General features: G+C 45.2%; 1 protein-coding gene across 1 annotated transcript in view; it reads left to right on the top strand.

Annotated features, from left to right (window-relative positions):
- Positions 1-16,205, top strand: part of FRAS1 (Fraser extracellular matrix complex subunit 1) — a 104,123-nt gene that overhangs the window by 2,753 nt on the left and 85,165 nt on the right.

Below are 16,205 nucleotides of genomic sequence, written 5' to 3'. Positions count from 1 at the left end.
GGATGAGCTTTAGGTGCCTCCCAAGCCATTGTGTGATGGCATGTGGAAGTGGCTGTAGGTGAGCTGCTCCTGGCTGATTGTGGGAATGGTGTTTGCTGCAGAAGTCTCTGAAGTCACCTGGAAAACCCTCGGTGCATAAATCAAACCTTGAAGTGCAGCGATGCAGGCACTGCAGGGTTGCTGCAATTGTTAATGCTGCACAAGTCCTGCCTCTTGCTTGGCTGACTTAGCTCCAGGGTCAGCTGGTGTTTGTGGCTTTGCTCTGAGGGAAAGCACCTCCCTGAGTGTGATTCCCAGCTGAGCTGCTTGGTGTTCCTCCCTCTGGCTTCTCCTCTCAGCAAGTTTTCAGCTGCCTTTACTTAGAAAGAGGAAAATCCACTTGATTTGTGCTTAGCTGCAGGCCACGAGGAGACACACTGATGTCACTCTGGAAGTCAGGGTGTGTGGGAGGTGTGGAGCAAATCCAAAAAGCTGGAGTCTTTCTGCCAGCTGGTTTGTGCCAAGGGGGAGGGGAAGGACAGGGCTGTGCCTTGAGGTGGTGTGAATGGTGAGTGTGACTTGAAAAATGAGTTTGTGTCTGGTAGAGGTTGCAGCACAGAAGGACAAGTCCAGCTGAGCAACATCCATTTCCATTTTGTCCTCTTTAAAACATGGACGTTATCTGTGACACCAGCTGCTGGAAGTGCATCTAGAGATGGGTTTCTGGGCTGGATTGTTTTGGAAGTTTCCTGAGACACAAATGGGCTCTGCTTGGTTTTAACAGCAGAAAGCACTAAAGAAGCATTTTTTGAAAGAAAATGTTTGTAGTCTTTGGGTCAGAAATTGTGAAGAGAATAAAAAGCCTTAGCTTAATTGTATTTGTGCTTCTACCAAAAAGTTTGCTTCCTTTTGCAACATCTTTGTGCATTTTGTTGTCAGAAGTTTAAACAAATCCTGATTTTATGCTTTTTAAATCAGATTTCTGTTTCTAGCAGTAGTTTGTGCTGGACAGAATGAGAGTGGAAAGGTAATAAATAAAAAATGCTCGGGGTCTCTTCTCCCCCAAATTTCCAGTCTCCCATTCCAGAGAGCTTCTACTCTGAATAAATTCAGTAACTTTTAAAATAAATGTTAGCCAGTGCAAAGCACTTCTGGTTAGGGAATATGTCAAATTAGCAGTGGAATATGGGCTTCATTTTAATTTCATTACAAAGGTAAAAAGTTACTACTGAAAAATGAGATCAGAATTGAATATTTCAGTTGAAAGGTTTGCTTGTTAACTCTTAAAGTGGTGAAGATATTTTTGTTTATAAATGATGTGATTTAAATGGCACTACTTAGCCTGGGGCTGCATCCTCTGGATGTACATGAATGTTTTGCAGTTAAGATTGATGAATACAGTAATGCAATGCCTCTCATGGAGCAAATCTCATCTGCTTGTGGGTTTCAGAAAGCTGGGATCAACTGAGGATCAAAAATAAAAGTGATTTTTGAATCAAGTGTGTGCTCTATGTGTGTCCCTTCTTTGTGTTCCTTGAAAACAGCAGTGAAATACAGAGGGATGGGGATAGGCTCTTGATTTCATGGTACCAGGTAAAAGAACCCTAGATGTAAGAGTTTTCTTCTGAGGATAAAGCGAGTTCTTTCCCTTCATCAGCAAATGAAGGGTACAGAGGAAGACATTTTAATACAAAATGATTTTTCTGTTTTATCTTAGTGGGTCTAAATGTCACCTCCTTGCCCAAGCAAATGCACCCTCATGCAGCAGCAGCAGCATCTCTCCATTCCCCCTGAGCCGGGAGCTGGGCGGGGGTTCAGATCCACAGCCCTGCTGTCTGGGAGCAGCAGTGGCACCTGGAGAGCCACATCCCTTTCCATGAGGTGTCTAGGCAGGGCTGAGGCCCTTCCCTGCACCAGGCACCCACCACTGTCTGCTCACCCTGAGGTGATTTATCTCACCAGGTATTCCACAGTGGGCTGCGTGGGATTCATCATCCCCTTCCCTCCCCTCCAACCCCTCTGAGCATCTGGACGTGCCTGTGTTTTTTCTCAGTACCCTCACTGCTCACAAGTTCTTCTTTCTCCTTCTTTTTCTTCTCCTTGGATTTTGTATTCCAGCAGTCCAGAGCCCAGCAGTGAGGTTGTGCCCCTCTTCAGTTGTCTGTGCATGTCTTTGGCCCCCTGTTGGAATCCGTGGGGGGCTCTTCCTAAACAGGCAGGTACAGGCAGGGTTTTTTTGGCAAGAAGGGATTTTTAAAAAGACTCCTCTTTGCTTTGGATGGGAGGAATTAATAAATCTGGAGAAATTCATAAACTACCGAAAAATTCTGAGAGTTGTGGGGCTTTTGAGCTTTAATCTGACACTCTGGTCTCTTCTCCTTGGAGCTCTGAGTGTCTGCTGGCTGTGATGTTCTTCTCCAGAGGCCTTTCTTCTCCATCCTGCTTGGTGCAAGACTCATGCCCTAATCTTCTCTGTGTTGTGGGAGTCATCTGGCATCAGCTTTATTTGGAGATCAGGATCTGTACAAGAGCTGTCCTGTTCCACATTTTCCATCTGTCTTGGTTTGGAAAGACAGGAGTCTGCTAAGGAAGGCAGGAGCCTCCCCACCCTTCTGAATTGCTATAATAAATTAAGGGGCTCTCAGGCAAAAATATGGGAGCAGGAAATAACAGTTCTTTAATAGGGAAGAAAAAAATAAAAGGATAAAATAAACAATGCAGTACAGTAGAACAACACTGACGGAGTCAGAACCCAATGTGACACCCTGTGGGTCAGGGTGTTGGTGGCAGTCCAGTTGAAAATGTGGCTGCAGTCCTCTGAAGTATCAGGTGTGGTTCTGTTGGAGCAGGGGGGCCTGTAGAGAAGGATGTAGTCTTCCTCCGAAGATCCAGTGGAAGAAGAGGCAGATGCTGTTCCTTTGGGGAATCCAGTGGAAAAAGCCCTGCTGGTGTCTCAAAACCTCTGGATTATATCTGAGTAGCAATGCTTGGCTCCTCCCTCTGGGTGGAGCATCTCACAATGGGATGTTATCGTTCTTATCAGTCATGCACCGGTATTCAAGTCTGTTATCAGCAGAGGTCTCTTCCCGAGGGAAGAGTGATTGTGGTCACTCAGAGAGAGAGATAAGGCAAACTGCCATACAGATGGTAATGGAATACATCTTGCCTTCCAGTCTGGAGCACCATCCCAGTGAGCTCCTGGGACAGGAGCTGTTGGTGCACGGGCACTGACTGAAGTAGATGATGCACATTTAATAGCACAGTGCTGGGAGCTGTGGGCCAGAGCCTTGGCAGGAGATAGCAGCTTTCCCATGGATTCATTCACCAGGACAGGAATTCAGCAAGTACCCAGCATTTAGACATTTTCCAAGTCATTGTGCCTTCCATCTTTCAGGATGCATTTGAGCAGCTCTGTTTATCACACCTTATAATTCGTCATTTACTTCTTCTTCTTAAATCCCCACCATGCAAAATGCCTTTTTCCTTTGCTGGGTCTCTTCCTCATTCCTTCCTTTTCTTCAACCCCCTTCAAAACCTTGGTTAGGATTCCCATTTACATCTTCTCTTTAGAGGAGGGGTTGCAGTGTCTAACTAACTGGTAGGAGAAGTTTTAGGACTTTGCTGTACATTTTCAGTGACTTCCAAAGAGCTTAGGGACTTTGCAAGATGGCTGAGGGAAGCGGATCCCCACTTTGCTGACAAATTGAACATCTGGAGTGAAGAAGTTAAAAGGAACTGAATGTCCTCTCAGGCTTTTGAAGTAAATTGTTGGTGGTTTAATCCACCATAGACCTTAGGCAAAACGGGACTACTGTGTCTGGACAGTGGTCCCATGTGGAATTTCTCATCTCTAGGGTGGTTTCATTGTGTTCCTTTTTCCCTTTCTTTTTTCCCCTTGAATAATCCCCGTCAAAAATGCCATGATAGTTAAATTAGCTTGTTCAGTGTTGTCCAGGATAAATCATTCCCTATGCTTTTTCAGCAGACATTACCTCTCCATTGTTGCTGTTTTAACCACTGAATTCACCCGAGGTACTCGTTGGCACTTTCAGGAAGACTAAAACTCCCAAATCTGAAGTTATTCCCAGCTGGGTGCATTGATTTTATGTCAGCCACGTGGTGCTCTGAGGTTGGTGATGCCAGGATGCCAATATTTCTGCCAGGCATATTGAATAGCTCCCAGTGGGAATGCAGGCAGCAGGCTTGCCTGGGAAGGCTGCTGTATTTCTCCTTGTGCTGTGGTTTATTGCTCAGCCACAGATTAAGGAGGCCCTTTAGAATAAAACACTCGATTTTGTAATCATTGTATCTACTCCAGAGTCATTCTGTAATGAATCCTCTCACTAACCCCAGGAGCACAGCAGCCAAAGGATCTTTATATTACCAGCTGCTGTGCTGCAGCTAAGGGAGAGTCCCAGGATCTGTGTTTCTCAGGATCAGCCGGGGGAAAAAATCCTCTCCCTCCTCCCCCAAAAGATAAATCCTCAACATGACTTCTTCCCAGATTAATTTGAGTAATTTAAAGCCAGATGGTTTGTAACTCAAAAAAAAAAATAGTTTCCTAACCTGCTTTGCTTGTGTTTTATGGAGATGAAAATGAAACTTCTTGCAGGCTGAAAACTGGGAAATTTTAGTTTAAGTATAATAAATTTTTGGGGACATCTACAGGAACTGAAAGATTGCAAAGATAAGAAACTTTGAACTCTTTGGTTATCAAACTAGAAATCTTATTTCTAACAGAATGGCTCCTTGAAAATCTGAAACTTTTCCTTTCCTGGGACTTCACCTGTTGTCCTGCCTGAATAGATTTGGTCATGGTCATGTGGGATTAATTCATTTGAGTGCTCAGCCAGCTCGAGACTGACATGCCATACATCAGGTGTTGTGGTTCATGGCTATTTATGTGTTCAGAGGAAACACAGGGTTGGTTGTTTAATTGTGAAAAGCTCCTGCTGCTGGAGACACAGTTGTCATTACTGACATGCCAGGAGACAGTTCTGAGTTAGTGGATGCTGTAAATCCTTTTAAGCATCGAGCCTGGAAAAGTGGTTCCAGGGGAAAACATGAGCAAACATGTTAGCAATTTCTTTCCCACATTTTTTTTTTGCAGTTTTATGGATTCTTCTATGTATGTGAAAAGCCTGATTTTCTTGAGTGCCTAAGGAATTCTCAGTGTTGCAGAGTAGAAATAACTTGCTATGCTTTTATTCTGGTGGGTTAATTTTTTGTTGTTATTTTAAAAAATCAGAATTCTAAGAGTGTTCCATTTTGAAAACCTGGGTTTGGTTTTAAATTGAAGGCGCTTAAAAATTGCATTTACTCTTTTCTGTCTTGATTTCTCTGTGAAATTGTGAGACCATTGTGGTTATGGAAAGGGAACCCTCAAAGTGTCTCAATCTGCTGTTAAATGGAAATATTCCAAACAAAAAACGAATTATGTGCTTCCATGGAGTGACATAAAGGGTAATTCTTAGACCTCTTTTCCATGATTTATTTAAAACAAAAATTCCCTCAATGAAACAATAAACTTAATGAAAACCTGTTTAAATTTGAATGAAATCCTTAGGACAAAGCAAAGTCGAATATGTTACTTCCAAGGATGTTGGGAGACTTCATATTAGGTAAAATGGAACCAATTGAGATACAGTTGATTAAAAATTGAGGAGAATTTGTCCTAGAATTTAGGCTTTAAAGCCTTGTTACCTAAGAGGAGTCTGGCCATGACTGCAGGGCAGTGTTTTGCAGTATTTTTTTTTATTTCCACGTTGTAATTTTACTTTCTGAGAGGTTTCTGGAGGCTTGAATGCAATCCAGGGAGGGATGCTATGGATGTGTGGTGTGTGATTAACAGGTGTATCTGTGATGGCACAGGATAACTGAGACCCATCAGCATGGGAAAAGTAGAATGGATTTTAAAGCCATTTACCTCTGTAACGTTGGGGGTTCCTTTTCTGCCTGCTCCCTTAATACTTTGATTTTTCTGAGCAGACTTAATTAATTAAACAGTGGTCCTGCTGTTTGTTTTGGATGGTGATGTGGCTTTAACCACCCTGTGTACATCCTGCTGTGCACCTCAGAGTTCCTCTAGTCACAGGATCCTCTGCAGGGGGCTTCAGAAGGATTTGCTGGCTTTAGAAGTGTGCTAAGGCTTCACTCTTTGGAGAGGAGTGTGCTGGAGTTACCACAGATCCTTCCCTCTCCTCTGACCTCATTCTGTGGGGGAAGATCTAAGCTCACAAGATGTAAGACTGTCATCTTGCTTCGGGCAGAGAAATATCTGTGAGATCAGAGGCAAGCCTCTTGAAATCCCTAGGAAAAGGCTTGATCCATGATACATTGCAGCCTAGGAGGGAGGTGTGGAGTTCAGCTGCTTGTCCTGCTGGGATCAGCAGCCTGTGTTGCCCAGTTATCCCCTTGGATGGCATTTCTGTCTGGGCAGAGCTGCCTGTGGGCACCTGGTGTGTCCAGGCTGCCAGGAGCACTGATTTGTGACATGGAGCCCTCTCACCACCAGTTTGTGAATGATTATGGTGATGCTGATTTCCCTCATTAAAACAGGAAGTATTAGTAGCAAGAGTAAACTGGGAATGATGCTCTCTAAGCAGAATGTTTTTGCTGGTCTTTCACTGCTTATCAGGAAGCAGTGCTTGATGCTGCTGAGCCTGTGGCTTTGTGAAGAAAAAATGCAGGATTGGAATCTAGCACAGGGAACCTGCAGTTTGTTCACGTGTGATGGTTTCCCTCCTTTTAGTCTAGCATGGGAACAGGCATTTTGTTCTGCGGGTCTACCTGATATGATCTTCAAGGTCAAATCTTCTCCTCAGCATCCTGTTTATGCAGATGCCTTCATTAGCCTCTGCAAATAGCTGCTAAATCCACATGTTCAGGCCGAGGAGATGATAATTCCTCATCTGGCAGCCTCAGTAAGTAACCTCCTTGTTAAAATCAGCTCTAGGGCTACGTAAAAGGTGCTGTGAGGTCTCTACACTCAATATTTTTAGTGCATTCTGCATGGTGCCAGCGTGTTTCTAACCTTACTGAAGTCATTTCATGCTTCTGTAATTCATTGGGTTTTTAGTGTATTTATAGATGCTATTTTATCAAGCACTGCAGTAGAAATGATGAGAGCATCTGGTGAAATCCATCACATCTCATGCAACAACCTCTGAAAAAATAACCTTGGTAATCGAGCCTTTCCCCCTTTGGATGGTTCCACTAATGTTTTAAAGGCTTTAGATATTTAATGTCACTGGGGTGCCCTGAGTGTCACTTTCTGTGACATCAGCCAGCAGTGACACCTGAAACAGCAGAGCCACCTTTCAGCTGGCACCCAGACCCTCAGCTATGACCATATGGAAACCACAAAGCTGTGATTTGTTGGGATTCCTCTTGGGAAACCTCCCTGAGGTGGTGTTGGCAGCAGCATCTGTGTGGGGTGACAGAGCAGGGTTGTGTCAGAAGCGTTGGGCAGGCCAGAGAAATGAGAAATGTTCCCCTGTGCTGGCAGGGAGAGCTGTTTCCCTGCTGCATCTTCCAGTCTCTGGGAAGTGATGCCTGAGTTATTTAGGTGGGGATTGCAGCCCTGCCAGCCTGCAGCCTGGCAGAGAAGCTGGAGGGGAGGCTCATGGAAACATGATCAGCACGTTTCTATTTGGGGAACCCGCATTCCTGGGCTCCTGTAAGTGCTGCAGCTGCTTTGATGTCGGTGGAGCTGGGCATTTTCCCAGCTGAGCACTTGACCCTGGTGCTGGCAGTCAGCCTTCCAGGCACTGAGCTCATTTCATGAAGCAGGTCTGCAGGCTGGCCACGGCCTTGCCAGCTGGTGTTTTCCAGAGAGAACATGGATTTGCCTTCTCATTTCCCTGCAAGGGATTTGCAGTAAGCCCAGCTGTGCCATGTCTCTTTTTCGTACCTTGTCTTGGCCCTATATGTGAAATTTTGGCTCTTGTGAGCCAAGCTCTCAATAAAAAAATGATTTGGCATTGGATCTGGAAGTTTAGAGAGGAAGCTGGCTTTGGGGGATGAGTTAAAGGTGGGATGGAGATTCCCTTCACATGGCTGCCTTTAGACACCCTAATGCTCAGCTGCCCTGGATGGGAATGCAGTTCCTTGTGTGATTCCTGTGCTTCTGGACCACTTCTGTGAGGGGCAGCATGCTCTGGCTGCAGTCCAGGCTGGAATACCAGAGGTGTTGGGGGGGTTGGCAAGGTCTTTGCTGCACCCATTGTGGTGTCCTGGGTGTGGCTACAGTGTTCAGGTGATGTTCTCATGCCTGAGCTGGGCAGCAGGGGCTGTGCTTTGTGCTCTGTGCATGTTCCTGCAGTAGCTCCAGCAGGGTTACTCTTACTCCAGTCAAACAGGATTATCCTTGCCTTCCCAGGCACTTGGAGTGCTGGAAATCCATCCCTGCTTTGCTTCTGGCTTCCCTGGGAGCAGCTCCCGGCTGTGCTTTTGTTCGTGTCTCTGTTTCCTGGCAAGGCTCTTGCTGTGGCTGCTGAGAAGTCAAATGAGGTCCTTGACTGGGTTTTTTCCCCCTCTTTTCACAGTCGGTTTGGTCACTGTGAAGGTGATGAACCCTACGTGTCTGAAGGAGTTGGGAAATGGTATTGTAGGATTCCAACCAAAACTGCGTTTCTCTCTCGCCTCCCCTCATTGACCCTTTCTCCTAATCACCACTTGACACAGACTTCCAGAGGGTTTTCTGATGAGCTTTTGGCCTCCTTGTGTTCCAAATGCTGCTTTATTGACCCTGTTGTCAATGTGGGGACCTCAAAATGAGAGCAGTGCAGTGGGACTGGTGTGCAGGAATCTTTTGGTATCCTCTACATAGAGAGTAAATTTTCAATTTTATCAGTTACAAGGGTTCTTTCTAGAGAGTGTTTTCCCTGGCATTTCAATGTGAGCATGTATATGAATAAATAAAAGTTCCTGCAGGCATCTTACTTTTTTTTTTCTTTTGCATTATACTTTTAAATAGATGCACTTACAGGAGCCTGTTTCCAATTTCATCTGATTTGTTACAGACCTAGGGTAAACTTTCAGAGTTTAAGTCCTGTAGGAGAAGATCAGCAAGGGGCAGCCACCCTGACCCTTTGAAGTGTTAAAAGCAGGTGTGCACCTCCTGTATCCAACTTTTGGCAAGGTGTGTGTACCCTTTAAAAAAAGGCAACTTGGAAGCTGAACTAAGCAGTGGTTGGTTGTATTTCTGGGCCCTTGGGTTTGCTGCAGGTTTGCTTTCTGCCAGATGTTTTGCTGTTTATTTTGTGCACACTGTATCTGAAGAGTCGCTGTAGGTAAGGCAGTATTTTGGGTAGTTCCTTGGAATAGCATTAAAAAAAAAAACCCTGCAGAAAAGTCCTGCAGAATTTACCAAGCAGAAGAGGCTGTGCATCAAGGGGTTGGTTTTTTTTCAAAATAGGTTTTTTTGAAAGTTTTTGATTCAGGATTTAGGGCAGCTGTGATAAACCTGTCACCTTTGCTGGGGTTGTAGATGAAGGTATTTGGGAGAGAAAAAAACTCTTCTGGTGTGTCTTGGATCTTAATTTTCCATCTTAATTTCCTCAGAGCAGGACATGTCCCAGCCCCAAGGAGAGGAAGACGTTCAGGAGCTCAGGGCTTGCTCCTTGTTGTCTGTCTCAACCAGATTTGTGCACAAAAAAACCACAAAGCTGGATTTGCTTTGGGAAGCAGTGATTTATGGTGTGGAGTCACTAAACATGTTTGCACATGAGTCCTTTGGGCATGCATAACAGCTTAGCTGGGGAACCTACCACAGAAGCATTCATTCCTTCTTATCTTGCCCCAGAGGCCAGGGCCAGTGCTGTTTTTGTTTCTGGTCCCAAAGAACTGGCTGCAGGCAGGGGTGAATTAGAGGGGGTCTCCAGGCTTTCTGAAAGGGGGAAAAAGAGCTACACTTCAGTACTTTTTACAAAAAACCCACATTATGATATATTACATCTGAATACAGGATACAAACATCCTGGCTTGTACTGGAAATAATGGAACAGCAGGACCAGAGCAGGGACTGTCCCTGTGTGCTGGCCACTGGTGAGGCCCCACCTTGCACCCTTGGGGACAATTTTGGGCTCCTGGCTCCAAGGAAGACACATAGGGACTGGGACATGTCCAGGGAACAGAATGGATCTGGAGCACAGGTCTGGTGAGGAGCAGCTGAGGGGGAAAATAGGAGGCTCAGGGGGGACCTTCTTGGTCCCTACAAGTCCCTGACAGGAGGTCAGAGTGACAGGACAAGAGTAAATAGCCTCAAATTTTACCAGGGGGTGTTTCCATTGAATTTTAGGGGAAATTTCTTCCGTGAAACAGTGGCCAGTCATGGAAACAACCTGCCCAGTGCAGTGGGGGAGTCCCCATCGTGGAGGGGTTAAAAGCCCTGTGGATGTGGCACCTGGGGACATGGGTTAGTGGTGGCCTTGGCAGTGCTGGGTTGATGGTTGGACTCCATGGTCTTGAAGGTCTTTTCCACCCTGAGGGATTCCATGGTTCTGTGATTCTGGGAAACATTCTGGGGGCTCCTGGTGTGTTCAGACTCGAGTGTTAAGGTGTGATAAAATTCCTCTGTGAATATTAGGGGCTTACAGTTCACAGGGAGCAGTGTTACATGAGCTGGGTGTTTGGCCCTGCTGTCACAGCTGGAGGAACATTAGTCTGATTTTTCACTGTTCATTTGTGCTGAGATGTGGGGGGGAGGCACAGGGATGGAGGGGATCCAGAAGAGGGTCATGATTCCTCATTACAAAGGACTTGAGCTCTGTCTACACCAGTTCTCAAAGGGAAAGTTAAGGGGTAATTTGTAGAATGCTACAGAGGGAACAGAAATTATTATAAATAAACCTCTTCTACCCATAAGAGAATGGAGGAGCCAGAAAATGAAAGCTAGATAAATTCAGCCTAGGAATTAGGTAGACTTTTACTGTGGAGATTGGAAATCGCTGGAACTGTTTCCTGGTGTGTGCTATGAATTATTCTGTATCACTAGAAATCTTTAAATCATGGCTGGCTTTTTCCCCCCCTGAAAGTTACTCTTTTGTTAAATTGCAGCTTTTGGCCTAGAGTCAAGAATTAATTTATTTATTGGCAGAGTCAAGCAGCACAGCCCCCCTGCACTGCAAACCAGGCAGTTTTGGGGTGGGATCTGTGGAAGTGCAGTGGCACAGGGACAGCCTTGTGGGGAAGGCGCAGTGTTCATCTCTCCTGCCTTTTCACATCACAACTAAGTGGAAGCTGAGGGAGTTCTGTCTTGTTCCACTGATACTCCTTGTGTGTGAGTGGAAGGTAAAGCCCACTCCTGTCCCAGGATTAAAAGCTGTGTCTTGCTTGCACGTAACTCTTGCTGAATAACAGCAATATACACAGAAATGGCCAAATCACTGTGTGCTGCTTTATTCCTTGCTCTGGGAAAAGGGAAAGGAAGGAGGCAGAGGCATCCTTCCCACCTGCTGGTAACATCCAGCTGATTTACACCCTGTCCCTGTGGCCCTTGTTCTCCACCAGCTGGGGTGAGTGGCCAAATGAATGCCTGGGAATTATGATGGCATAAAACTGATGGGAGACTGGAATTATGGAGGGCATAAGCTTGTTCCACATTAGACACCAAGGCTGCAGGAACAAGCTGTGCAGTGCCCTGGCTCCTGGGAGGATTAATTACAGATGGTGGCTGTGGCAGCTAAATCAAGTGCCTCTAATGTTGTGTAAACTTCATTAAACAAATGCCAAAGCAGGACTGTAATCTATGCCAAATGGGATAGGATGACGAGAGTAGAAAAGGAAAATGGTCTGTGGGAAGTTAAAAAAAAGAATCCTCAGTGTCTAAATCCACTGAAGCAATTTCTTCTACCTCTTGTGCTTTAATGGTAGAATTTTAAACCACAAGCTTTTAAACTTATTATCTGGTAAAGCCTCGGTAGCTTGAATTAATAACAACTTTCTGCTAATACCTTGCTGAATTCCTCTTAGTCAGCAAATCCTGGTTTATCTGATATGCTCAGTCCTTCCTGATATTCTGCCACCACGTGCATTTGGCCCTTTCTTTTCCACTTGTGGCAATGGCAGAGGAGGAAGCACTGACCCCAGCTTGGTTGTGGCTGCTGTGGTTGCTGGGCTGATGTGGTGCAGGGCTTATGGGAGCCCTGGGCTCTCATTTTGGCTCCAGGTCTGTGTTTTAATCTGAAAGCTAAGAGCTTCTGCATGTTGATATAATATCCTAAGCAATGTTTCTGATTTAAAGTCCAAGAAATGCAAGTTCATCCAGCTGTCACCTGTAATGGGTGCAGTTTCATTCTGCTCTGAATCGCGGGCACTTGTGTGTGTGACAGTGTTCACAGGGGTTTTCAGGGGAGGGAAGAGACGAGAATGTTGACTCCATGTTCAGAAGGCTTGATTTATTATTTTATGATATATATATTACATTACAACTACACTAAAAAGAATAGAAGGAAAAGCTTTGTCTCAGAAGGCTAGCTAAGCTAAGAATAGAATAGGAAAGAATGATAACAAAAGGAGCTGTCTTGGACTCTGTCCAATATAGCTCAGCCTTGACTGGCCGTTAATTATAAACATCCAAGATGGGCCAATCAAAAATCCACCTGTTGCATTCCACAGCAGCAGATAACCATTGTTTACATCTGTCTCTGAGGCCTCAGCTTCTCAGAAGGGAAAAAATCCTAAGAAAGGATTTTTAGTGAAAAGATGTCTGCGACACATGTGCTGCTGCAGAAAGGGGTGCTGGCATTCCCCTGCCTCCCTCAGAGGAGGCAGCAGCCTGGATCAGGGAAAGGTGAATAGATCTCTGCTGACTTAGCAAGTGAAAATCTGCTCAGCAGAGAGTCCCACGGATGGCAGCACTGGGGCTGGGAATCAGGGCATGGAGGAGGGCTGCTCTGGGGAAGAGTCCATGACATAATCCCACTGTGGGATTAATTCATCTGCAACTTGTGATTTCACCCCTGGCAGCTCAGGTATTGACGTGGTGGGGGGCTGAAAGGCCACTTAAATGAACTGAGCTTTTCCAGACAGGGAGAATTGACTGGGGAGGAAAAGCCAAGGGTCTACTTTAAAGTGCTTTTGGTGGCCGGTGACAGAGTTTTTGTGCTTGTTTAGTTCAGCTGTTTGTTTGAAGTTGGACAGTTGGGGTTGTGTTAGACATTTGTCACTACAGACACTCTCAGTGTGACCCTGTGCCTGGCTGAACAATCAAGTGGATGGTGGCTCGTCCTTAAAGGAACTACAGGAGATCTAATACCCAAGGGAGTGCTTTTTTAAACTATTATTTTCTCTCAAAATAATATTTTTTGAATTATTTCCCCTTTTGTCTCTCTATCCTCTCCCAGATCCCTGTCCATGTAGGGTGCTTTAAGGTGACTTATGTAGCTCCTTCAAGATCAGGAGCCTAAAGTCAGGCTGTGGATTTAGGGATCCTGCCCCTGGTTTGATTCTTTCCTCTGCTGTTTTAGAAGTGTGGTGGCTCCACAGGACTTGTGAATAGTCAGCTGAACACGGGACTTTTGGAGAGGAGCACTGAACACTTTGATGCATAAATTTCGGCTCAGGAGCTTGACTTAGCTCAGCTGGTTTGGAAAATGCTGACTTTTGAAAATGTCATCTTTCTCTTGCAGTTTAGGAGGGCTTAAAAGGAAACCAGTCTTGCCCAGTGTCTCTTTTTGATGTAGGAAGCAAGTTAAAAAGTTGCACCATTTAAATGCAGGTAGATTTCAAGCAGCAAAAATATTTCAGCTTTTGTGTTGGCATTAAGTCAGTTTTGGTTTTGAAATGCATTTTTAAGTCTTCTTTAAGGGATCCAGGACTAAAAGCCTAGCCCTGCACTACCCTGTAGGTAAGTGCTCAGAGGAATTGCTCTTGGTTACCCACGGTTTAGATGCAGCTGAAGAGAAATATTTTGGCCCTTGGGCTTCATCAGATAACACAGCACGAGCTCTGTGATCAGTGGGAACAGCACATGTTCTTAGGGGAAGCGCTGGAATTTTTATATTTGTCATAAAATGCTGCAAAATGTCTTTTTCTTTTCCTTTCCAAGCTGTTCTGCTAAAGGGAATCCTCATTCCTCCTCTAAAGCTGCTCCTTGCAGTAGGAAAAGCAGCACAACAACCAAATGTTCTTTGCTCCCTTGTCCTCAGGAGCAGCTCAGGAGTGCACGTGTGTTTTGTGCTCAGGGTGATTAATGCTGAGGAGTTTTACAGAGCTGATGAGTGCAGTATCAATGGCATCTCTGTCAGCTTGTTTTTCAGGAAGGAGGGATGTGGCTTTCCTCAAACTGGGAGCTGGGCAAGCAGCCAATGGGGTACCAAAAATAAGAAAATCGTGCAAGTCCAGACCCAGCCGAATTGCAAATGGCTTTGAATGGGCCTGCCTGGAAAATCCTGGAGCCACAATGATGGAAAGGTCTTAATTGCTTTTTTTTAAAGAAGCATGTCCAATCCTGACAGTCCAGAAGTCCACATGGGCGGGGGGAGGAAGGACTGATAGAGCCATATGTGCAAACATTTAGTCATTGCATTTATTTTTTGGATGCTTTATACCTAAAATGAGGGGAAATTGGAATTAAAAAGTAGTTTACTGCTGGGTAACACCTGTACATTTCTATTTACCAAGGCATTTATTTTGTGTGTGAGATCTGTGTCAAGCCTGGGAAATAGTTTTCTGCAAATGCCTTGAAAAGGAACATTCCTGAAGCAGTCTTGGGTTTATGATCATCTATTTTACCCCATTTACTTCCTGCTAATTGCTGCTGCTTGGATTTATCTGTATCACTGTGAGTTTGCTTGTTTGGATTTATCTGTTGTTTGGATTTATCTGTATCACTGTGAGTTGTCCTTGCTCAGGAAAGGTATTTTCCAAGAAGAGCATTTTTATGTATTGAGGATAATTAGTTTATTTGTTTCTCCTTGAGGTGTCTGTTAAGTATATTTTCTTAAAAAAAAATATTTTTTGAGTCTTCTTAGCCCTGTTGTGGTGCACTGATGGGAAGTGTAAAAAAAAACAACTATAAATCATGGATCCTTTGGGAGGATTTCCAAAAAAATCTCATGTCAGGGCAGTTGGGTGGTGCTTTGGAGCCAGGTCTTTTTTTTCCTCCCTTTAAAAAGACTAAAGTAGGTTTTCTGGCCTTCTGGGTAAACCTTGTCCTAATTTGCATCCCTCTTACCTGCCTTGGTCTACGTGAAGCTCCAAAATGCCTCTAATTAGGGAAAACATGGAAATGAAAAGCAATCAAAAAAGAGTTGTTTCTAATGAGGCTTTGACACCGGTGCTGGTGCCGAGGGTGAGTTTCCAGGAAGGGGGAATCGCACGGGGAGCAGTGACTGGCAGGGTTTGATGGATCTGGTTAGCCACTGGAACACATTTTGCTGCTTTGGGCAACACTGAATTTACTGTTGGCTCTGCCTTATTTTTTGCCAGCTCTGCCTGGAGGGAGGCAACAAGCCATAGCTGCTTGGAAAAAGCAGCCTGGGAAGCCCAGGAATTGCTGCTTGGCTGGGGAAAAAGGGCTTGCTGCAGAGCTGGGCTGGCCTGTGGCAGCCTGAGCAGCGTCCTTTCAGCGGGCTTTGATGGAGAGACGCTCCTGCAGCTTCTCCCTTCTCTCCCTACCCAGGGCCCAGCGCCCTGGGATGGAATTCCAGGTGCCCGTTTGGCACTGACAGACAGGAATGGGAATGAACACGGCTCAGCAGCTGTGCCTGGCTCTTAATTGCAGGTTCCTACAAGAAAATGGCTGTTGGATGCCGTGTAAAGGAATTAAATCCTAATGGCCCGAGCAGATGATACAAAAGGCCTGTGACAACTGGATGGATGGTAATGGTTCCCTCAGTCACTGGAGATGTAAACAGGCACTTCACACCCCATTTTCCCTGCTTTAACTCCGCTCCTAACAGAACGATGGGCTGCCTTGAATTTAAGCAGATGTGAAGCGGCAAGGAGGGGAGAGGAAGCCTGTGCTTGCTCATGTGTCTGTAAAATGCTGAACACACAAAGATGGGGTAATTGAAACAAGCCAAATGTTTATACAAGGGCATTTCTAGTGCGCCCATGCTTAGCGGGACCGGAGTTCAACTTGCCTGGGGGAGAGGATGAAATGAGACCAGAGACTTGTTTTATTTTGTTTATCTGCAGGAGAATCAAAGCAGGGCAAGGGACAGCTTTGATGAGGGTCAGACGTGGGTTTTGTTAAGTGCAGGGTTTGGTTTGGATTCATT

Source organism: Geospiza fortis, unplaced genomic scaffold, assembly GCF_000277835.1.
Source record: "Geospiza fortis unplaced genomic scaffold, GeoFor_1.0 scaffold909, whole genome shotgun sequence".
NCBI classification, from domain to species: Eukaryota; Metazoa; Chordata; class Aves; order Passeriformes; family Thraupidae; genus Geospiza; species Geospiza fortis.
This window is presented reverse-complemented; position numbering and strand designations above follow the sequence as displayed.